Source organism: Rhineura floridana, chromosome 7 (genome assembly GCF_030035675.1).
Source record: "Rhineura floridana isolate rRhiFlo1 chromosome 7, rRhiFlo1.hap2, whole genome shotgun sequence".
Taxonomy (NCBI): domain Eukaryota; kingdom Metazoa; phylum Chordata; class Lepidosauria; order Squamata; family Rhineuridae; genus Rhineura; species Rhineura floridana.
In genome coordinates, this window is record NC_084486.1 from 67,932,303 (window position 1) to 67,957,330 (window position 25,028).

The 25,028-nt window shown below is 41.8% G+C and overlaps 1 protein-coding gene and 1 long non-coding RNA gene across 4 annotated transcripts in view; one reads left to right on the forward strand and one right to left on the reverse strand.

Moving 5' to 3' along the window:
• The window catches only part of LOC133389020 (uncharacterized), a 56,846-nt gene extending 36,580 nt beyond the window's left edge, over positions 1-20,266 (forward strand). The window contains exons 2-3 of the long non-coding RNA XR_009764005.1: positions 8,649-8,764; positions 17,069-20,266. This is a non-coding gene — a long non-coding RNA (uncharacterized LOC133389020). The remainder of the gene's footprint in view (positions 1-8,648; positions 8,765-17,068) is intronic.
• GRK5 (G protein-coupled receptor kinase 5) overlaps positions 1-25,028 on the reverse strand; it is a 259,047-nt gene that overhangs the window by 199,563 nt on the left and 34,456 nt on the right. The window lies entirely within an intron of this gene.

The following is a 25,028-nucleotide window of genomic DNA, read 5'->3' on the forward strand; positions in this document are numbered from 1 at the left end:
AGTATTTTACTCAAATCACAGGGTGCAGGACTGTAGCTGAGAGTGCGTGTGCTTTGTCAGCCCTGCAATAAAACTCAGTATACCCATTTTGCTGAAGGAGAGGGACAGAAGTGTAGTCCAGTGTATTAACCTGGCATTTGCGGGGTGTTGTTTTTTAAGCGGAAGGTGAGGGGTGTGTGTGTGAAGTTGATTGTAGCAGCAGAGAAGGGCTGGTGAAGGGAGCCAGGGAAAGAGCTGAGGATTTCAACAATGAATGGAAAGATGTCTGGATACAAGGTCCACTCACAGATGGACAGCAATGAGAATCAGCAGAGGGGTGAACCTGGAACACAAGTTTCTCAGAGGCTAGGTCTACCTAGTCACCAGATCTACCTTGTTGTATTTACTTTGCCCTCCCCATTCAGAATAATTCCTATGGATTCCCATGGAACACAGTGTTATTCCTGATCATTATTTTATCATTGTATTTATATCCCGCCTTTTCTCTAAGGAGCTCAAAGTGGTGTATATGGTTCTCCTCCCTCTCCATTTTATCCTAACAACCACCCTGTGAGGTAGGTTAGGCTGAGAGGCAGTGACTGGCCCAAGGTCACCCAGTGAGTTTAATGGCTGAGTGGGGATTTGAACCCTGGTCTCCCACATCACAGTCCAACACCCTAACCACTTTGCCACACTGGCTCTTTATGTTGTAGGACAGAAAAATGAACAGAACTCAGCACAATGTTGCCAGGATTGGAGCAGCATTCCTTACAATAGTGTCTTACGGGCTTTAAATTTTAAAAAAGAGAGAGCCTCCAACATGATGGAAGTGGAACAGCATTGAACGTACAATATTTTGATATTTGATATTTAAAAAAGAGAGAGCCTCCAACATGATGGAAGTGGAACAGCATTAAACGTACAATATTTTGATATTTGGCGGGGGTGGGTTGGGAAGAAATGTTTGTTGCTTTATTTTTACTGACTTTTTATTATTTTATTGTTATTTTGGGAGGGTTTGCCCCCTTAAAGATGACGTTACAACATTTTAAATAAAAATAATAAGTGAAAAAGGGGCAGTAAGGGATTTGGAGAACATTTAAGCACACAGGATGCTTTTTACAGAAAAATCTTACAACACGGAGAGGGGATTGGAAGGGAGAGAGGGGAGGGTGGGTTTGATCATTTGCATGCTTTTTGAGTTCAGTGGGATTTACTCCTGTGCACTCATGCTTAGGATAGGTGAAACTGGCTTGGAGGAGAGGGAGAGATGGGGGGGGCAGGCACTGGACAGAGGGAAAACTTCTTTCCTTTCCAAAAGGAAAACCTTGTTAACAGTATCATTGCTTTTCAGGGTTTCCCCCACCTTTTTATTCTACAGCAGGCACATGTAGCCTCTCACCCAAATTTAAACCAAAGCTGTCACTGGCCATATCCACACCAGACTTTTATTTCACTTTAGGCAGTCATGGCTTCCTCCAATGAAACCCAGGAAGTGTAGTTTATGAAGGGTGTTGAGAGTTGCTAGGAGAGGTCCTATTCTCCTCACAGAGCTATAATCGCCAGAAGAGGGGCTGACTGTTCAACCACTCTGGCCACTGAAGCACTGTCAGGCAAACAGAAGTCTCTTAACAACTCTCAACACCCTTCACAAACTACACTTCCCACTTGATTCTTTCTGTTGTGTGTATCACCATGAAAACTTAGAGGGTTGTTAAGCAAGCATTTCTGATATCAGGACTATAAGTTTTGTCAGGTTTTGTTTTGAAATGTGCTTATGGGAAGCAGAGTTGGCAACAGCTTGCCTTGCGCCCTGGCACACGGGTGTGCACACATGCATGCACCCCACCTACCTATCTGTCCTATCTTTTGCAGCTGTGCACGCTGGGCTGCCATTAGCCAAGATGGCGGCTGAGGTTTCCCTAAGGGGGTGAAGCCTTCACCACCATCTTGGTTAATGGCACGCATGTGTGCTATGCACATGCATTCCTACCATCAACCAAGATGGCAGCAGGGGCATCAGCACCTTAGGGAAACCTCGGCTGCCATCTTGGTTAATGGCAGCCCTGTGCGTGCAGCCTGCACAGCCGCAAAAGACAGGAGAGACAGGTAGGTGGAGACAGCGAATGGGCAGGTGGTTAGGAAGCTCCCTTCCTGTGATCCACAGCAGTACTGCGCTGCAGATCATGGAAGGGGAGCACTCCTCCTCCCCCACTCTATCGAGGGACCCCTGTGACCCCAGGGGCCCTTGGCCAGGGCCTGATCTGGCCGCCGTTTAGTGCCGGCCCTAACAGGAAGCAGCAGAATAGCATGGGGGGTATTTTCAATTTAACATTGTGGAATGCAAAAAATTCATCCTGGCTATAGTATACAGCCACTCTTGTGGCTGTATAATAAAATAAATTTGACACAGATTTCTAGGATGAATAATAAAAGAAATATAATTTTCTATTTTCTAAGGTAGATTCATTGCTTAAGTAGCAATATATTGTAATCAGTCTAATTTTACATCAAACTGCTGTTTTCAGATTCAACTGTTAATGCACCCAAAACAGAACATAACCTCCAGTTTGAAACACAAAAGGCTATCTTCACCATCATATTTATTTATTTATTTATTTATTTCAATTTTTATACCGCCCATAGCAAGGCTCTCTGGGCGGTGTACATTGGATAAAAAAATATATATTTACATTCAATTTAAAAACCACCTGATCATCAAATCAACAATTTAAACATACAACAAAAGTGAGATTGACATGATAAACCCATATTAAATACAAATCAAAAGTAATTAGAGAAAAAAGATGAAACATATAACTATCTTTACAAATATTAAATACAAATACTAAAATACTAAGAATATTAAAATGCCTGGGCAAAGAGGAAGGTTTTCACCTGGCACCGAAAAGATAGTAAAGTAGGCGCCAGGCGTACCTCGTCAGGAAGGGTGTTCCATAATTCGGGGGCCGCTACCGAGAAGGCCCTCTTTCTTGTAGTCGCCTTCCGGGCGTCTTTCTGAGTAGGCACCCAGAGGAGGGCCTTCGATGTTGAGCGCAGTGTACGGGTAGGTTCATATCGGGAGAGACGTGCCATCAGGTACTGTGGGCCCGTGCCGTGTAAGGCTTTATAGGTTAAAACCATCACCTTGAATCGGGCCCGGAAACATATAGGCAGCCAGTGCAAGCGGGCCAGAATCGGTGTCACATGTTCTGACCGCTTGGTCCCGGTTATTAATCTGGCCGCTGCATTCTGCACAAGCTGCAGTTTCCGAACCGTCTTCAAGGGCAGCCCCACGTATAGTGCATTGCAGTAGTCCAATCTTGAGGTTACCAGAGCATGGACAACTGAAGCAAGATGTTCCCTGTCCAGATACGGGCGTAGATGGGCTACCATATGACATTGACCAATAAAAAGGCACTGAAATTAATAAAAATAAATTTGACATAGATTTCTAGGATGAATAAGGAGAGAAATATAATTGTCTAGGCTAGATTCTCCGTAGAAACAGTAGTAACACAAAAAAGAAGCAAAGTAAGAAGAATACCAATAAACATTCAAAAATGTAATTCTCCATCTTTGGAGATGGCAGGTGTTGCCACCACTCACCATATGCTCAGAGGCACATGTTACCAAATTCTTCCAATCTCCACAGCAAGTGGATTGGACTGTGAAAGACCAACCCAAATTGTGTTTGCATTTTTACAAATATGCTTTTAAATATGTTTTCAAACCTTTTTTAAAAAAACAGTATGTTTTTAACCTTGAGAGGTTTTTAAGAAATGTTTTTAAAGTCTGTTTTTATGATGTTTTAAAGTGTTTTTAGTGCTTTTGTTTGCTGCCATGGGCTCCTGCTGGGAGGAAGGGCGGGATATAAATAAATAAATAAATATGTAGGGCAGTACAATATCTCAGAGAGGAGGTCAGGTCTCCTGCTTCCCTACTATAGCTGCCCAATTTCTTTGCTTTTAAAAGTTTGAAATAAATATCTGTTGGTTATAGGTATGTTCTTAAACTGCAAGGTTTTTTTGCCTTTTAGTTAATAAATACTATGAACATACAAAACATATCATAGCAAGATTTAGAAACAAGATGAAATATGAACAGGTCTTTAAAAACTAAGCCTTGAAAGGGCCACTAAACAGCCTGGGAGAACAACAACAGTATTCAACTGGCATAGATATAATGTAAATTATATGCTGGGCAAGCCTCTCTCTGGGAAGAGCATTCCACAACCAGGGTGGTTTTCACTGAGAAAGCCCTTACCCTCATAGCCTCCCACCTGATTTCACTGGCATTTTGAGAAGGGCTCCAATGATGGCTAAGGAAACGGGGGCTGTGTGCATGTGTGTGTGAACCCTCCTTTTGTGAAGAGCTGCTGGAACAATAGTGAGAAAAACAGGGAATAAACTGTTCCATAGAAGGGACCAGAATGTATGTGTTCTGGAGCTGCAGGTGAGTCTAGTGCTTAAAATCCAGTCTATGTGGAAGATTAGTATTGTGCTGAAATTGTTCTCCAGTGTCTTGAAAGTTTTCTTCCCCTGCAAAAGCAGCTTCCATTTTCTACCTGTTTCTTAGAGCAGAATGTCAATGTGGGGTTTTGAGCTTAACTTATTGGCAGCTGAAAATGGTGTGTGTGTGTGTGTGTGTGTTTCTTTCCTGTAAACATTTTTCCAGCACTCCGTAGCCTTCCTGCCTGTCTGCCATTTCCTGTTCTGCAAAAGCCCCATGGGGCGGAGTACTCATTATGTCCCTGGACTCTAATTGAAGCACAGACACCTGGGAAGGCTTCAGAGTGTAGACCACCACAGAAATTATTTGTGGAATGAAAGTAAGGACATTTGAAAACACCCCTTGGCCACCACAAAAGTAAGATGAGTGCAACAAAAATCCTGGAGTCTCCATTCATGAAAATGTCACCATTTCTTTCTCTCCCCTATATTAAATTTCTAGTGCTATTTCTCTTCTCATTAATTGATGGAAAATTGTTATAAAAGGGGGGGGAGAAAATGTTGGCAGAGCACTAGAAGACATGCCATCACTGCATAAAGTCCTGGTTCTTAATTTGATGGGGGGGGAAGGAGGAGCAGGCTGCAATTGCTCAGTGATGTGGGAAAAGTAATCAGCACACGCCCAAAGGCACTCTACCCCTTAACCCTGCCATGGATTTACTGACCGATCTTGGGCTAATCACTTACTGCTGTGCCTCAATGCCCCTCGGCTCTAAAATGGGACAACTGTCATCTAAATCGATATGTATGTATGTATGCATGCATGCATGCATTTAATAAATTTTGTTACATGCTTTTCATTATAAAATAGTCCCAAAGCAGGGTACAATACTGATAAAAAACCACAATAAAATCATACAGTCTATCAACAAACAATAAAACATTAGGACAATAAGTGAGTGCAATATACAGAAAATGTATTGGACTTATCTTGATGCATGTGGCTTGCCCCACTGTTTTTTTTAATCACCTCAATATATCAACTTGGCTTTTAGCTTCAGTTTCTGTTTGTGTTGGCAAATATCAGAACCAGCCAGGTAGGTAGAAGGCAAGTTATACAGGAGATATAAAAGCTAGGTTGCAAGAAGATTCCTAGGTTGCAGGGAGAAACTGAAAGTCTATCAAGTTTAGAAGCAGGGTACAATTTCACTAGGCTTGAGGAAAGCTTTGCCTTAGCCATTAAATAATATATTACTCCTTCATCCCCTGCACCTCAAATGTTACCAATTCATCAGTATTTCTACCAGAAGTAGGGTTTTTAACTGCATCACCCAGGCTTTTCAGAAGATGCATTTGTTGTCTATTTTCCTTCCCATAATCAGCAGGAATCCCCACTTCAGCAATCAATGTTTTGAGCAACCATACATTTGTGTGCCCTAGGACTTGAAGAGTCCTTGGTGACCTTCCCAGTAGCATGAAACATGGAGCTACAGTGACTCATTGCTGAAATGCATCTACTCTGCCTGCATTTTCCCAAAAGCTAGTTAGCAGTTTCATCTCACGCAGCATCAGAAACTGTATTGACAAAGTAAATGGCTGGAGCTGTCTCCTCCTATTAATGTCCACTAGAAACAATTTCACACTGAATGTATGGGTGTTCTCATGTTTTTGAGCATGAAATGTAAAAACTGTGGGACCAGTAAGGAAATCAGAACAGAAGTCTACTTTAGTAATGCCGCTCAGAGTGAGCCATTGTATTCTCAGATCATCCAATTTCTAATTATGTAAAACAGATAGCTGCAGATTTCACACCCTCATCCTATCAATAAAGTTTTCCATATCAGTAAAGTTTATACGCATGAAGTGTACATTCTGCAGTAATAGATAATGCATCCACTGGTGCTAAATCAGCAGAAGCATGTGAAATCATTTTGCTTTCCAAGACCCTTCAAATCGATGTTGGAACTAAGAAATTTGGCTCATCAATAAAAGCCATTGAATTAATAAAAGTGATTATCTGAGCCACCTTGTCTCTTCCATATAATAGAACCAACAAGGCACCTGAAGCAATTTACACATTATTCTCTTTGTATGTGGCATCAAACCCAGAACCATCTGTATTGCCCTTTAGGCCAGATTTACTTGTGGCTGTGATTTGGAGACAAAACACCCTGTGCCCGAGGGTGTGACTTGGCTCACTTGCTTGAGGTACCTCAACTTATTTGCCCAATACATACCTGCTATATTTTACCTTCTCCCTGCTTATAAGCACACGGTGGTATGGACTACATATACTGGTGGTGGGGTAGGGGAGAGGACTCATAGAATCCTTTTTGGGGGTGAATGCACTTGCATGTACACAATTGGGATGAACAGTCTTTTTGTTCCTTTTAGTTTCAATCAGATGTCAATATATATCCAAGGAATATACCCACAACAGCTCAAAACACACATCAGTTGCATGTGACCATCAAGGAACCATCTGAAGCTTAGGTGAAAAATTATTGCCTTTGAAACAATTTAGCAGAAGACAAGCAAAAACAGAGAACCTTTGTAAGACCATTATGGCAAGGCACTATTTACTTATGACTTCATTCAGTGGAATTTTAGCCCAATAACACCCCCCCAAGAAACCTATCAAATAACTAAGGGAATTCTCCAAAATAAGGACAATTATCTTTTAAAGTCAAGAATAGGGAACTAGTGGCCTTCCAGATCTTTGTTGGAATAAAACTCCCATAATCCCTGACCACTGATCCTGTTTGCTGAAGCTGATGGGAGTTGGAGTCCAACAACACCTGGAAGACCACAGGTTCTCCACCCCTGTTTTAAGGGGCATTTGGGCAGCTTCTTTGATATCAATGCTGACACTAATTTCAGTAGTCGGTTGGTCAAATGAGTAGTCAAGTATTTCAGATGTTTATGGAGCTATATGCTAACAGGACTGAGAAAGGAAGAAACAGAACAGTTGAGAATCACTGATCAAGAGGACCGTTCAGGACATTTTGTGACAGCAAGCCTATCTTCAGGCACCAGAAAAATCCTACAAGTTTTAAAATCCCCTTTTTGGCCTTGGTTTCATGCAGTGCCTCTTTAAAGAAAGGGGATTTGTTACAGAAGGCTTTGGTGAAGAAAACACAAGAGTCAGTACAGTTTCATGGTACCATTGTGTCATTAAAGTGTCTTCTAGCAAAATCAAGTATGATGAATTTTGTATGAGAACAGGCTGTAGATGCAGACATGGTCTGGGCACTTTTCATATACTTTGGTTATAATGTGTACATGTCTATACGGGTTCTTCCAGCTGTAACTACTATGGACCCTAGCCAGATTACAAACCATTAATATTTTGGAGATTCTCAACATTCTAATAGAGAAGGCTCTCTAGAGTCTGAAGGACTGAAACACTATTTCTTATAACTTATGGATAACAAGTGCTCATCTATTATTTGGGCTTGCAGACTGACACACCACTGAGTTGTGATGGGTCTCAGGACAGTGGCGGAGGGGAGACTGCAGAGCAATGGGATGGCGATTCTTGTATGCTCTCTGGGTTTTGAATTTGTTATTTTGACAAAAGAATCCTGAAATGATATAATGGAGCATAAAGATAAGGTGATTACAAAGTGTGTGTGTGTGTGTGCGTGTACGTGTTGGTACAATTTTTGATGTCTATGTATTATTCCTTCAATATTCTTTTAAGATTAATAATTGGGTTTGTGATTCTGGGTGGTACACTCACAATAATCCTGAACTTCAGCTGCTCTGCTAACATACAACTTCATATAGCTAGCATTAAAGCACCTAGCCCAGCCTTCAACAAAGTGGTGCCCTCCAGATATCTGGAACTACAACTCCTGTCATTCCTGACCACTGGCTAGACTGGCTGGGGATTATGGTAATTGGCAGTTCAAAACATCTGAAGGGCACCAGAATGGGGAAGCCAGGCTTGTGTTTATCTTTTCAAATAGCAAGTTGCAGGGAAGATAATGTGAAGTACTTCAGGAGAAGATTAATTGGATTGATCATCCGTTTCTATTCCTGCTCAGGAGGCTTGGAATTACATAACAGGAAATGATTTTCAAAAGTTATTCCACTTCAAACACAAAATCAAAGCTATGCCTGGAATGTGTCTCTACGGAGGTCTACCACTCTCATTTTATCAATGCACTGCTTGAGTTTTAATTCTTGCTTTTACCATTAGCTCATTTTTTTCAGATTTTTGAAAGTCAAAGGTGCCACGCAAATCCAAGGACAGTTGTTTTACCAATGGAAGTCTGATGCTGTTTGTGTTGTTATCCTCTGTAAATTTACTAAAAGTAGATCTCACTGAGGTCAGTACGACTTACTTTTACATTCAAGAGTATTGGACAGAACTATAAATGCATGAAAACAAGCTAAAATGTAATAATAAATAAAATTTGAGCATAAGCTGCACAACTTCTGAATTTTGTAACATGTCAAAAACATCTCAGATCTATCCTGTAATTTAAAAGCAGTTTGCTCCTCAGCCAGCATATATTTTTCAGCATTCCCGCTGAAGTTGATCTGGGGACTCTGGCCAGTTTATCTGGCACAGAATTAAGGGTTAAATGAGGACTGAAATACCAGCAAAACCTGTCATACTGCTGAACAAGGCAGAGAGTGAAAAAATTCCAAACACTCTAGACAATATCTTACAATACCAAAAACAAACCAATCCTCAGCCCACCAAAACCTTTGCATTTCAAATCACCTAAAATCAAGTTTTGATAGGTGAAAATTCCTAAAGTTCAGGGATGTTTGAATATAAAGGTGTTAGAGTTATCTCATACTGTAATTGTGAAAGTCACTTATTTTATTACAAGGAATAATACTTTTATTACAGAAAAAGTAAAAGCATTATAAAAAAACAATATTTTCTGTTGGTTTGTATAACCCCAGAGAGCATTAATAATAACTGTGGTATATGGGATGAAGGTGTGGTTACCCAACTGGCCCACAAATACCAAGGTTAATTGGAAAATTTAAAAGGCAATCTGTGCATCCCTAGTAAAATAAACCCAAAGCTTGAGGAGTCAAGTTCTAGATATAGCTGCTTAGTAAATTTAAGACAGCTGGGTATTTTTGTCCCATCCACAATAGCATTAGAAACCCAACAGTTTCTGATCCTTAAGTTTCATGCTCTAAAAATCAGTTCTGGGGCTAACTTTGCCATCTCTTAAACACTGAGCACACCTATTCATAGGAACACAGCAGCAATCTTCCATGAGTTTCATCCGCCAGTGGTGTACTACTTACACAAATAGATTACTTAAGCCATGCTTCACCAACCTGATGCCCTCCAGATGTTTTGGACTACCAGCTCGCATCAGCCCCACCCAGCACCAGGTTGGCGAATCCTGACTTAAGTAAATGGTTATACGTGAAAGTGATCTACCTTAAATTAACATATAAACTGGCCTTTACAGTCTAGACCTATGTATGCTTACCCAGAAGTAGCACTAAAAAGTTCAATGGGACTCACTACCATGTAAATGTGCATACGATTACAGCCCTAGTGCTGTAAATTTGCAGCAGGACAATACTTCCATGACCAAAGTCCTCTAGGAGCAAGGTGTCCACATCATGAATCACAAGGGGTTAGGATATATTTTCCCACTATCTGTGGATCTTTAATTCAGTGCTTAAATAAACATTAACATATATACATAGCAATATATTATAAACTGCTTCAAGATGCTCAACTGGAAGCAATTCTTAAATGAATTAATATAATAATAAAAATAACATTTAGGGCCCCAATATCAGGTTATTTATTAAAGCTCCCAAGCACCAGTATATTTTTGTCTTAATATTGTGAAAATGAAATATACCTCAAGTGTTTTCTTATACCTCTATACAACATAAAAGCAAACAGCAAGCTATTTCACATTCATTACTCAGCAAACCTATCATCTGGAAGTTTTATTACACCACAGCCATTTTATGAAATTACACCTAATGCTGTGTAAACTATCAGAAAAGGCCCAAGTTAAACAGCATTACAGTTGCTGGTACTTCAGCCGTGGTACAACCAATTTAGTTCCATTTATCAGCAGGGCATCCACTTACTCATCACCCCAAAAGGGGAAATCAGTCACACACACAGAAAGAGGATAAAAAGATTTATAAAATGTGTACATGCTAATCTACATGCAAATTTTGAAATAATTTCTGTATCTCCCAATAGCATTCTTTATTTATTTATTAAAATTCTGTCCTGTCCTTCCCAAAGGAGCCCAGGGTGGCAGACAAGTTACAATACAATAATAGCATCTTAAACATCTCAATAACCTCTTAAAAGCAGTTCCAGTACAGATGCAGCCTGGGATTAAGGCCTCTACTTAAAAGGCTTATTGAAAGAGGAAGATCTTCAGCAGGTCCCAAAAAGGATTAGAGACTGTCTAATATTTAACAGGAGAGAATTCAAAAGGAGAGGTGCCACAACACTAAAGGCCCAGGTCCTATCATGTCATGCAGAACGCACCTCCTGATAAGATGGCATCTGCAGGAGGCCCTCAACTGCAGAGTGCAGGATTGACTGGATGGATATACTGTACAGTAGGGCCCCGCTTTTCAGCGGCCCGCTTTTCGGTGTTCTGCTAATACAACAGCTTTCAGTTAGAGTAAGGTCCCATTCATACAGCGCTTGTTCTGCTTTTACGGTGTTTTTCGGGCTTCAGGCACCATTTTATTGATGGAGTTCCGCTTTCAGGCGGGTTTTGCTTTTAGGCAGGGGTCTGGAAAGTAACCCACCATATGAGTGGGGCCCTATTGTATAAGGGATAAAATGATATTTCATGTATCCTGGTTCCAAGCTGCATAGGGCTTTATACACCAAAGCCAGCACCTAGAATGTAGCCTGATAGCTAATTGGCAGTCAGTGCAATTCTTTCAGCAGCAGAGTAACATGTTGGCAATATCCTACCCCAATGAGCCGTCACGCTGCCACATTTGGCACCAACTGCTGCCTCAACCTCAAGGGCAGCCCCACCTAGTAGGAAAGACTGACCAGGTGACCTGTGTGCCTGTTTAGTCTCCTGCCTGGAGCAATTCCAAGGCCCCCTGCTATGTCTTCTAATGGTTCTTTAACTCTTAAAGCTTGTCTTGGGCAATACAGCCCTTCAAATAGAGGGCCATTCTATGCAGTGTTGGACACATGGCCACCCTGTTCCACAGAAGGATTATTCTTTAGCCTGCTGCTTTATTGTTTTGGCTCTAAAATGGCTCATTTTCTTTCTTCACAAAAGAATATCAGGCCAGGCTTTCACAAGCAACAGATACTGGCACCAATCAATTTTATCACTATGCAGCAGCCAAGGACAAGCGCCTAAATGTTTCACATATAAAAGCCTTTCTATTTAAGAGAAATATGTATTAAAACAACATTTAGCTAAGGTGCTAGCCTTCCATGTCTGATGGCCAGGCCAGAAAACTAGGTGGAGTTAATGGCTCACATAATAATTTATTCATCACCATTTCCACTCCTGATCATTCTAGGTATACCATTAAAATGGTTAACACAGAACCTTTGCTAATAGAAATATCTCCTTATTTCTTTAACTGCCATGGTTATGCTTTTAAACATATGATTCACAAGTTTTTGTTTTAACAACTGCAGCAGCCTCTTGGCATACATTTTGTCTTGACAAGTATGTCACCCGTTAGTTTTGGCAAGATGCCCCTTTGTAGATAAATAAAATACTAACTGAACAGGCTTCACCAGCTACTCCCAAAGCATTTTTTAATTGACAAATGAAACACATTTTTCATTTTGGCCATAGGTTAGGAGCACAGTTAGCTTAAGAGCAGACCTCCATACCCAGGAGTATGCCAACACAAGACTTAAACAAAGAGGCCAGGAATGACGCAGATGCCATCCAAACACACCTCATAATGGTTACTCTACTGGGCCTCATCTTGAACACTTTGTCCAGTTCTGGTCTCTGCACTTTAGAAAGGATGCAGACAAACTGGAACAGGTTCAGAGGAGGGCAACAAGGATTATCAGGGGACTGGAAACAAAGCCCTATGAGGAGAGACTAAAAGAACTGGGCATGTTTAGCCTTGAGAAGAGAAGACTGAGGGGAGATATGATAGCACTCTTCAAGTACATGAAAGGTTGTCACATGGAGGAGGGCCGGGATCTCTTCGCAGTCATCCCAGAGTGCAGGACACGGAATAATGGGATCAAGTTGCAGGAAGCCAGATTTCAACTGGACATCAGGAAAACTTCCAAACTGTTAGAACCATACGACAATGGAATCAATTACCTAGAGAGGTAGTGGGCTCTCCGACACTGGAGGCATTCAAGAGGCAGCTAGACAGCCATCTGTCAAGAATGCTTTGATTTGGATTCCTGCATTGAGCAGGGGGTTGGACTTGATGGCCTTATAGGCCCCTTCCAACTCTACTATTCTATGGTTCTGATTCATTGGAGCACACAATCTGCTGAGGAAAGGAAGGAATAAGAACATGAGAGGTAACTGTACATTCCACACAGAGAAGAAAAATAAGGTGCACTGCCTGTGGAATTCAGGCTCCAGCCAAGTTCTGTTAAGTCCCAATTTATTTGTAAAGCTATATATACACAGAGAGTCAGTGTGGTGTAGTGGTTAAGGTGTTGGACTATGACCTGGGAGACCAGGGTTCAAATCCCCACATAGCCAAGAAGCTCACTGGGTGACCTTGGGCCAGTCACTGCCTCTCAGCCTCATGAAAACCCTATTCAGAGGGTCGCCATAAGTTGGAATCGACTTGAAGGCAGTACATTTACATTTTATATATACACAGCTCCCTGCAGGGCTACTAACCCAGGCCTGTAGGAAGCTCTTTCCTAGACTGCATTCAGACAGCAGTTTATTCCTTACCTGATAATTTCTGCATTTTATTTGATCTTTCACATGATATGACGGTCACTTCTGAAAATCTAGTGGAATATAGTGGAAGTTGAGTACTCATTTCTGTGTTAATTGTTTCCAGAAAAAAATCAATTTGCAGCCACATTAACCCAGAAAATTGGGGTGAAGTGACACAATTTGGGGTATACAGTTTCTTTCCTGCTGTTTTCATGGGACAGAAATGTGCAAGTACAGAGAGGGTGGTGATGAAGGAGGTGTGAAAATTGGAGGGAGAAATATCAATAATTTAAGATATGCAGACACTAGCAGTACCATACTACTAGCAGAAACCAGTAATGGTTTTAAACAAATGCTGATGAAAGTTAAAGAGGAAAGCACAAAAGCAGGACTACAGCTGAATGTCAAAAAGACTAAAGTAATGACAACAGAAGATTTATGTAACTTTAAAGTTGACAATGAGGACATTGAACTTGTCAAGGATTATATCAATACCTCGGCACAGTCATTAACCAAAATGGAGACAATAGTCAAGAAATCAGAAGAAGGCTAGGACTGGGGAGAGCAGCTATGAGAGAACTAGAAAAGGTCCTCAAATGCAAAGATGTATCACTGAACACTAAACTCAGGATCATTCAGACCATGGTATTCCCGATCTCTATGTACGGATGCGAAAGTTGGACAGTGAAAAAAGCAGATAAGAGAAAAATCAACACATTTGAAATGTGGTGTTGGAGGAGATCTTTGCGGATACCATGGACTGCGAAAAAGACAAATAATTGGGTGTTAGAACAAATTAGACCAGAACTGTCACTAGAAGCTAAAATGATGAAACTGAAGTTATACTTTGGACACATAATGAGAAGACAGGATTCACTAGAAAAGACCATAATGCTGGGAAAAACAGAAGGGAGTAGAAAAAGAGGAAGGCCAAACAAGAGATGGATTGATTCCATAAAGGAAGCCACAGACCTGAATTTACAAGATCTGAACAGGGTGGTCCATACGCTCTTGGAGGTCGCTGATTCACAGGGTCACCATAAATCGTAATCGACTTGCCGGCACATAACAACAACAACAGAGAGGGTGGAGGAGTAGCAACATGCTCAATGACATTCACTGTTTTGTCACACCATGCCCACTGGTGTGAATGAAATTTAGCTCATCATACTGGTATATTGGTCAAAGAGCCACAGTTCCATGATGCAACAGGGATTGCAGTATGAAAGGAACATTAGAAATCAGGACAGAAGCACTACCATTATCATCAGTAAAATTAACGCAATAAACCGATGTCTGAATGCAGCCCTAGTCTAAGGCAGGGATGGGGAACCTGGGGCCTTCCAAGTGTTGTTTGACTCCAACTCCTATCAGCCCCTGTTAGCATGGCCGATTGGCTAGAATAATGACTGCAGTCCAGCAACATCTGGAGGACAGGAGAGGGACAATGCACAAGAAATAGCAACAAGTCAGCCAGCAACCCACCCTCTGCTCAGAAGGTGAACAAAGCATCAACCAAGTCCACATGGAAGTCTTTCTCCCTGTTGCCAATTGTTATTAGGTATACATATCCCAGAGCCTTATAGTTTAGTTTTTGTTTGCTTAGAGCTCTCACACAAATGTGAGAGGCAGTACCTCCTGCCATCACTTTCTCCCACACTCCCTCATCTTTTTCTCAGAGACCAGCACCTGCATGTATAGAAGTTGCAACATAGCTTAAAGCCACTCACTCTGAATTCTTCCTTCTTCTGGTGGCAGTGGGGCTTGGACCCAGAGGAAGAAGATGGGTGAGCGAGCAGGAGACAACTGCTCGGAGGAGTAGCATGAGGCCCTGGTTGACCGTGATACTTGCAGATGCTCAACCACACTAACTACCAATAGCGAGAGCAGTGCAGTGAGTGGAGTGTCAGACTAGGACCTGGGAGACATGGGTTCAAATCCCCACTCAGCCATGAAGTTAACTGGGTGACCTTGGGCCAGTCACTGTCTCTCAGCCTAATCTACCTCACAGCGTGGTTGTGAGGATAAAATCGGGAGAGAAGAACCATGTTTGTATGCCACCTTGAGCTCCTTGGAGGAAAGGTGGGATATAAATTTATTTATTTATTTATTATTTAATTTGTATTCCGCTCTTCCTCCCAGCAGAAGCCCAGGGCGGCAAACAAAGTGCTAAAAGCACTTTAAAACATCATAAAAACAGATCTTAAAATACATTAAAACAAAACAGCGTCAAAAACATTTTAAAAAAACAACTTTAAAAAAGGGGTTTAAAGCATTATTAAAAAACATATTAAGCAATTCTAACACAGATGCAGACTGGGATAGGTCTCAACCTAAAAGGCTTGTTGAAAGAGGAAAGTCTTCAAAAGGCGCCGAAAAGATAGCAGAGATGGTGCCTGCCTAATATTCAAAGGGAGGGAATTCCACAGGGTAGGTGCTGTCACACTAAAGGTCCGTTTCCTATATTGTACAGAACAAACCTCCTGATAAGATGGTATCTGCAGGAGGCCCTCACCTCTATTACCTATTATTAAATATAATAATAGATAAAAAATAAAGAAAAACTTAGTGGTATAACCTCTGCCAATGCCTCATATGATAAGAAATTAGGCTCTGTGAGAGAGTAATCTCTTATTGTTGCCACCTGCCACTTGTTTACTGGGCCCATTTACTGAAAAGTTGTTCTTTTTGAACCCAGTGGATGGCAATAATAATGATTATGAGTGATTGTTGATTATGAATTCTTTAAGGCCTGAACTTTTGCTGCTCCTTGTCCAAAATCATTTATTTCAAGGATACGGATATATAAAGTGCCTTGTCTGCACGGAGGCACAATAGTGTTCGTGTGTACGTACACACACACTCCACAAACTGTGTGAATACTCTTATTAGCTCAGTTGCTATAGCATGGGAGGTTTGGGGTCATTTTCCTGTAAAAAATTTTAGCAGGAAAAATGTGTGGACACCCGAGTGTATTTGGACGAACTGTAAAGCCAAGTGAAGACACCATGAGGCAAAGTTATTTATTTAAGACAGTGGCAGGCCCATGCATGATTGTTAGTTCAAATGCATTAAAGAAAAGTGGCCACATTGCAAAGTGGAGTGAGCTAGAGGTGGGGAGTTGCACAAGGATTTTAGGTAGAGTTGTCATACTAAGCCCTATTGTCATTTTTCCTCCCCAGGTTTGTTAAACTGGGAGCGGGATGGGGTAGAATGATGTTTGGGCCTGTCCCTGCCTTCTGTGTGTTAGGCTGATGGGTGAGAAAGCAAGGCACAACGTGAATACAATTACATGCACACAGATCCTATTTTCACCTTTGGTCTGATTTGCAGAGCCACCAAACGCATAGATGTCGGGGGGGGGGGGAAGAAGCTGGCCCAGTTCATTCCCCTTCAACACATTGGACTGAACATCTGGAGGAGAACATGAGAGCAGGGGTTGTGTCTGGGCAACTGGATTATTGCCTCAACTGTAGGCCTGTCTCTAAGTGTCCATTTAGTGCATGAGCGCCTCATGGAGTTTTTTCCTTTCCTTTTTTAATTCCTTCTCTGGAATTCCTTCTCTATTGATATTAGTCAGGTCAGCAATGCAGTTTCTGATGCTTGCTTAGCTTTTTTGTTTAAACAAGGTTTTGCTGAAATGTGACCCAACCACATACCATCTTGAAATTATTTTGAAGTTTTAGTAAAATATTAAAAATTCATGTTTTTATATTTTATATTGTTCTGATGAGAAACCCTTCTGTTTCTGCTTCCTAGTGTTTTAGCCAGCGAGAGAAAATTACTGTCAGGACTGATACATTGCCAATAAATGAAGAAGCATTACTTGTTTATAATTGACCGGGATCGTGGATGAAAATTATGTGGTGTGTGATAAGAATCCTCTAAATCAACAATCTCTCTTTATAATCAAAAGATAAATCATAAAGTTTTATTATGAGGTAATTTCTTGGGCCATTTGGAAGCACCTCGTTCTGCTGCGCTTCCAGCCTGCAATCTGGACTGTGTGATTTTACTTGTGGTAAATGGCTTTGTAGACAGCCTTGCCTTGCAGCTGGATATAGAGAGACTGGATTTGTTAGCCTTTTCTTCAGCATTTCATTGCCAGTCTAAACTTCAAAAGTACAAAACTTGATTTCACTACTTCTGAACAGAACGGTTATGAGACACCAACCTTTTGCCTCAGATTCTGCAATTAGTAACATACAGGTAAAACAACAGCATTGTGGCTATATACAGAAATATTATAGTAATAGTTCATACTATTGGCAGGTCAAATCATGCAATATGTATTATTTGTTCTATGGGAGTATTCTGAAACAAGGATACAGTTGCCACCTGATCCATCTCAATAAGTTCCCCCAAAACATATACCATAACAAATAGGTTAATCTTTACGATTTTCTATTGATTTTGGTTGCCACCTCTCTGGGACTAGGCACAGAGTTCCTCTGACCATCAAGGTTGATAGAACACATAAAGCCAATAAAAATAACAATCGGTTAAACCAACTGCAGCTTATTTATAATGGCTGTTACAAGTCAGTTTATGAGGACAAAAGCTGGACAGGCCTCCCTTGGCAAGGAGTTCTAGAGCCTGGGAGCAGCTGCTGAGAAGGCTCTTTCCCACGTTCCTGTTAAATGTGCTTCTGATGTAAGTAGGTCAGAAAGAAGGGCCTCTCCTGAAGGTTTCAAAAAACCTGGTCCCAAGACATGTAGGGCTTTGTAACTAACTAAGAGCAACAAGGTCATGTTGGCCAGGAGTTCCAGAAGCTGTAATCCAAAACATGGAGGGCACCAGGCTGGTGAAGGCTGCGTTAATCATTAAGCAATCCCTAGTATTCATTCCTATTTAAGAATTGCATTGCCGGATCAAACCAAGGTCTACTTAGTAAAAAATTATTCACAAAAATCCCAGCACCAGACATTTCACCAGTTAACAGTTGTGCGAACAGATCTTAAAAAGTCAATAGCAGGCATGCTGCCCCAGGTGATCCAGATTTGAGCCCTGGCATGAAGGGTGGGAAGACTTAACACTTTGTACCCTGCTGCAATCTGATTGGTGCCCGTGCATCTATTATTTGCATTGGAAAGGAAACTCCCATTCATGCCAAAACAAGCTTACCTTCGAACATCATGTGTGTGGGGTGCAATTCATACCTGGATTAGGCAATGGGCAAAGGGTTAAAGCTCTTTAAACCTCCACCCTCCCCAGATTCTGATCCAGATCAGCTGGTCCACAAATGCCTGCTATGTACAGTTAGCAATTCCATGAATGGCATCTTGTCTAGTTTGGTCCTTAATAATCTGTGCAAAAGTTCTGAAAGATAAGCCTGCATCATTAACCTCATGTACTGGAAGGGGGGGGAAGAGAGAGAGAACAGAAGAGCTGCCAAGAGATAGCAGCTTTTCCAGGGCCACCCACTGAGTTCCTATTTCTGGTGTGATTTGAACTGGGTACACTCTACTATGTCAGGCTTCTCTCTTGGTAGCCCTGCCCCTTAAAGACAGGTGTGTATAGGCTTAAAGGGAAACAGTGACTAAAAGATATTTTGCACATGCCCAAAGGCACTCTGTTTCACATGCTTCTGAGTTGAGCCTTAGCACTAAAAGCTAGAGCGAGACCTAGTAAGCCAGCAGTAATTAGATCTGGCAGAGGCACTAAGTTAGCCGACAAGTAGGGTTGCCATATTGCCCGGTTAGCTGGGTTTTACTCAGATTCTAAGCATGCTACTCTGTGCCCATGTAGCCTATTAGGTGGCATGGATACCCAACTCTTTTTTTTAAGCAAGTCTCTAACCCCTGTAGATCCATTCTGTACAAGGCAAAATGCAGGTGCAATTTTCTGCTCAATATTTTCAGCCTACTCCCACCTTCCATTGTTCTTAGCCAGTGAGGATACCACAGCTGAACTGGGAAAATCAAGAATTTTTGCCTGTCTGCCTGCTGCATATGTAGAATCTAGGCAGTTTAGAAAACTGCACATGATCAACATGTGCAGCTCCGCCCCTTATCCAGAGACTCTAGCTCACATTCTGGTAGAGTCAGCAAGGAGAAACAGCCTTCATCTCGATTGCTTCTGTTTCTCAGGGTATGTGTCTTAAGTGGTGGATGCAATGGAGTATGGAATAATGGGGTTTGAATTCACCAGATGCTCCCTCCCCTGAACAAATAAAAGATATAAAAGTAAATATCTCTGTAGAAAAGGCTGGGGTATTAGCATTTGCACTTTTCAGCCCTGCCCCCACTCTGGTAAATGGTACTTACTCCCCAGTAAAGGTGTATTGGAATGCAGTCTCACTCACCCTGATGCCCAGCAGAGCCTTTGTTCAGCAATTCAGAAAATGCTAAAAAGTATTTAATACATATCCTTCAAAATGACTGGCAGGCATATCCCCATTGAAGATCATCCTACTTTGTTTCCTCCCTGTGGATAGATGTACTCTCTCTCTCTCTCTCTCTCTCTCTGTGCAGTAGATGGGGATGGAAACTTTTCCCCCTTAAGACCAATAGGAATGGAACAATTCACCCCAAACTCACCACCCTGGGGAAAGGGATTTGCTCTCTATTTGGTATTTTTTCCTCTTGATGCTACATGTCTTCCTCCTGGCAGAGGCCCCCTAGCACAGCTTGCCAGGTCTCTAGAATTCACTGCATTTTTAAAAAAAGAGGTGCTAGCACATAAGTTTCGATCAAATTCCAGCCTTTATAACAGAAGACTGTGTTTCCCCTCTCCCTAATGTGGTATGTGAGAATCAGTGTACTAAAGACACTTCTCACACACTCAGAAACTACTTTCTTTAGATAAGATTGACTGATAATATTGAAATCTCAATTTCTATCTGCGTTTCAGGTTGTAGGAAATTTCCTAATTGTTGCTACAGACAACCTCTTGGTCACCACGTTGCTTTTAATTGATGTTTTGGTGGCTTTTTGTTTTATGCTTGATTTTTATACTGCTGCCCTAACTTGTTTGTTTGTTTCTATTTTGTGTTTTTATTATGTTTTTATATTGATTGTAATTCTTATTGTTTTTATTATGTTTGTAAGCTGCTCTGAGCTCTATTTTTAACAGTGGAAGGTCAGGATATAAATTGTCTCTGTAAATAAACAAAGAAACAAACCATAGTGTTGGAAAGTAGATTCTAGGCATTCAAGGCTGGAAATGTAAGGTTTTTAAAAAAAGATTCCTCACATCCTCCTCCACAAAACAAATGGACAATGCAACCATTAATATGCTTAATTTGCATAGCCTGTCCAGATTTGTGGAATTGGAATATGGCAACCCTACCCACAAAGCCATTTTCTGCAAGCCACACCCACCTGCCTGACACCAGATGTCATATATGGCATCAGCTGAGGATCAAGTAAAAAGGTGGCCTCAGAGTACACTTCCAATTCTCTCTTGGCAAGTGGGGCTTATATTTGGCACCAAATTCAAGCCTTGCTAGGTTTGGTTCCACTTGGAAGCTAATCCCTGCTGAAAGTGGCTGCAGCCCCTGCTCCTAAACTGATTGGTGGTGGCCTATAAACTTCCTTTGCCTGCAGTTTGAAATCGTCCTGGTGATTTCAGGGATTGACAGATGGACAGCTCCTGCCCTCCAGTCAAAGTGGCCTGCAGGGATTGGAACAGCTGGAACAAATTCAGACTGGCCATGTCACACCCTAATACCCCCCAACTCCTTTGACAGGAGGATGGAGCTGCTAATATGTTAATCACCTGAAGTCATCTGGAAAAATGTTCTTTCACCAGAGTGATTGGATTTCAAACTGCATGGGCAAAGGAAGCAGGTTTACAGGCCACTGTCAATCAGCTATTGTGGAAACAATCCCAGCAGGATTTGCATTTGGTGCCAAATTTAAATGGCGCCAAACACAACCTCCACTTGCCAAGGAACAATTGGGAATGTACTTTAAGTTTCTAAATCTTTGCGATAAGCCTCGGCTCAAAATTTAGCCCTTATACTGCACCCCCCCCAAGAGTAATCACAGATTACTACTACATAGTGCATTTTTAAAAGGTCTACTGAAATCAGAAGGATTCTCAAGACAGGAGTGTGCCCTTGGCATAGGATTTCAGCTAACTACAGCTGATGTTGCCCACCAATCCTGTCTTCGTGTCGCACAAGGCTGGACCAAAACGCTATTATCATTGTTTGCAGCACTTAATCTCCGGTTATTCTTCTCACTGTTCTTCCCCTTCTGCTGAATGAACTACAGCCTGTGAATTACTTCTGTGGTTTCTTTCATAACATCAGACAACATTCAACACATGGCTAAATAGTAGTGTACTGACCCTAGTGAATTCATTATCTTCTGACCTTCACTCTAATTCCCCTTCTGGAATCTAGTGGTGTTAGTCATGGTGGGTAGAATCCCCTTAGCAAGGACGCTGTCTCAAAAACTCTAACCCAAAGTCTTGGCTCAATTTTCTGCCAAGCCAGAAACCAAAGAACATCAGATATCTTAAATGCTAAAGTATTTGCCCTATTCTCAGAATGAGACAAAACACGGGCAAAAGTGTATCTTCACATTCCAGAAAATTCCTTGCATTCTTTCAGACATCAACTGTAAAGTGCAGCTTAAAACCAATTTCCCAAAATTGTTGCTTTCAAAGTAGCAGCATCATTCACCACTTCCCCCGCTTGCCACAAAAGATGGGTACACTGTATACAGCAAATAGAAAAGTGTTTTTCTCTTTAGAAACAAAAAGTAGATTCACTAATAGGCAAAAACCTATTCACTAATAGGTTGCCACCACTCACCATATGTTCAGAGGCACGTTACTAAATTCTTCCAAGTTACACAGGAAGTGGATCGGACTGTGAAAGACCAACCCAAAGTGTGTTTGCATTTTGACAAATTTGTAGGGCAGTACAATATCTCAGAGAGGAGGTCAGGTCTCCTGCTCCCCTGGTGCATTCACTATAGCTGCCCAATTTCCCTGCTTTTTCAAATTTGATAGAAATATCTGTGGGCTATAGCTATGTTCTTAAACCACAAGGTTTTTTGCCTATTAGTGAATTTCTCTGCTTTTTAATCCGGGAGATAAGAAATGGGATCCTGTACAAGTTTGCTGAGAATGGATTGATCATTTGCATGCTTATTGAGTTCAGTGGGATTTACTCCCCTGCAATCATGCTTAGGATGAGGGAGGAGGGGGATGGGAGCAAGCAGGAAGGGGAGGAGAAACATAGGTTTGATCATTTGCATGTTTGAGTTGGGATTTACTCCCGTGCAATCATGCTTAGGATAGGTAAAACTGACCACGGGGAGGGAGACCTGGAGTGGGCAGGGGGGGAGGAAGAGGGGAGGAAGAGGGGAGGAAGAAGGAGGGGAAAGGCAAGTCTGATCATTTGCATGCTTTTTGAGCTCAATGGCATTTACTCCTGTGCAATCATGGCTAGGATAGGTAAAACTGACAATGGGGGAGGAGAAGGGGTGGAGAGTAGAGGGAAGGAAGAAGGGGGAGAAGGGAGCAGAAGTAGTGGGAGGGGAAAGGAGGGGATTGGAAGCGGAGGGAGGAGAGGTGAAGGTAGGGGGAGGTAAAGGGTAAAAGGGAGGTGATGGAAGGGAGGGCAGGTTTGATTATTTGCATACTTATTGAGTTCAATGGGATTTTTGTTGTTATGTGCCTTCAAATCGATTATGACTTACGGCGACCCTATGAATCAGTGCCCTCCAATACCATCTGTCATGAACCACCCTGTTCAGATTTTGTAAGTTCAGGTCTGTGGCTTCCTTTTATTGTTTGATCTTCCTCTTTTCTACTCCCTTACTGTCTTTTTTAGTGAAGCATGTCTTCTCATGATGTGTCCAAAGTATGATAACCTCAGTTTCATCATTTTAGCTTCTAGTGATAGTTCTGGTTTAATTTGCTCTAACACCGAATTATTTTTCTTTTTCGCAATACGTGGTATGCGCAAAGATCTCCTCCAACACCACATTTCAAATGTTGATTTTTCTCTTACCTGCTTTTTTCACTGTCCTACTTTCACATCCATACATAGAGATCGAGAATACCATGGTCTGAATGATCCTGAGTTTAGTGTTCAGTGATGCATCTTTGCATTTGAGGACCTTTTATAGTTCTCATAGCTGCCCTGCCCAGTCCTAGCCTGATTTCTTGACTATTGTCTCCATTTTGGTTAATGACTGTGCCAAGGTATTGTCTATCCTTGACAAGTTCAATGATCTCGTTTTCAACTTTAAAGTTACATAACTCTTCTGTTGTCATTTACTCCCGTGCAATCATGCTTGAAAATGAAATGGACTGCCTTCAAATCGATCCTGACTTACGGCAACCCTATGAATAGGGTTTTCATGGTAAGCGGTATTCAGAGGTGGTTTACCATTGCCTTCCTCTGAGAGGCAGTGACTGGCACAAGGTCACTCAGTGAGCTTGACGGCTGTGTGGGGATTTAAACCCTGGTCTCCCAGGTTGTAGTCCTAGGATAGGTAAAACTGACCATGGGGAAGGAGAAGGGGAAGGGGGAGGTTGGAGGGGAGGGTAAGGAGGAGGAGGAGGAGGAGGGGAAAGGAGGGAATTGGAAGAGGATGGGGGAGGGGAAATGAGGGGTGAAGGAAGGGAGAGGGAAGTGGCAAGAGGGAGGAGATAGGAGGAATGAAGGGCAGGTTTGATCATTTGTATGCTCTTTGAGTTTAGTGGGATTTACTCCTGTGCAAATGCTTAGAATAGATGAAACTGACCTGGGGAGGGGCAGGGGAGGAGGAGGGTGGAGAGGGGAGGGGTAGGGGAGGAGATTGGGTGGGTGGGCACTGGGCAGAGGGAAAGCCCCTTTCCTTTCTAAAAGGAAAACTTTGTGAACAGTATTATTCTTTTTCAGGGTTTCCCCCACCTTTTTGTTCTATAGCACACATGTAGCCTCCCACCTAAATTTAAACCAAAGCTGTCCCTGGCCACATCCACGCCAGACTGTTATGTCACTTTAGGCAGTCATGGCTTCTCCCAAACAATCCTGGGAAATGTTGTTAGTGAAGGGTGCTGAGAGTTGCTAGGAGATGCCCTGTTCCCCTCACAGAGCTTCAATCAGAGTGGCTGACTGTTAAACCACTCTGGCCACTGGAGCTCTGTCAGGGGAATAGGAGTCTCCTCTTAGCACCCTTCACAAACTACACTTCCCAGGATTCTCTGGGGGAAGCCATGACTGTCTCAAGTGAAATCAAAGTGTGATGTGGCTCTGGCCCCCTGATTAGGCAAGCCCAGCAGCTGTGAGTCTGGCTTTTAGAACATTGACAGCTGGTTCTTACTGTGCATGCCCAACATTATCATTGTGTTCAAGCCAAAATTTCTTAAATTAATTTAAAATCAGCCAGGCATTCTTTTAAACTGTACATGATGAATGTCAGAGTATGGGGCAAGGTCGGTAATAGGATTACAGGTACTCTGTGAACATGGTTGATTTTTAATTAATTACAACAGATTATGAGAACTCTGACAGAAAAAAGTCCAAAAGGGGCCTGGTTTTCTCTCTCTTTTTACACTTTGAACTCTCAATTCTCTCTGACTGTTTTGTGTATCACCATGAAAATTTAGAGGGTTGTTAAGCAAGCATTTCTGAGTTCAGGACTATAAGTTTTGTAAGGGTTTGTTTTGAAATGCGCTTATGGGAAGGATCAGAAAGAGATATTTTCAGTTTAACATTGTGGAATGTGAAAAATCCATTCTGATTGTAGTATACAGCCTGTCTCCTGGCTAT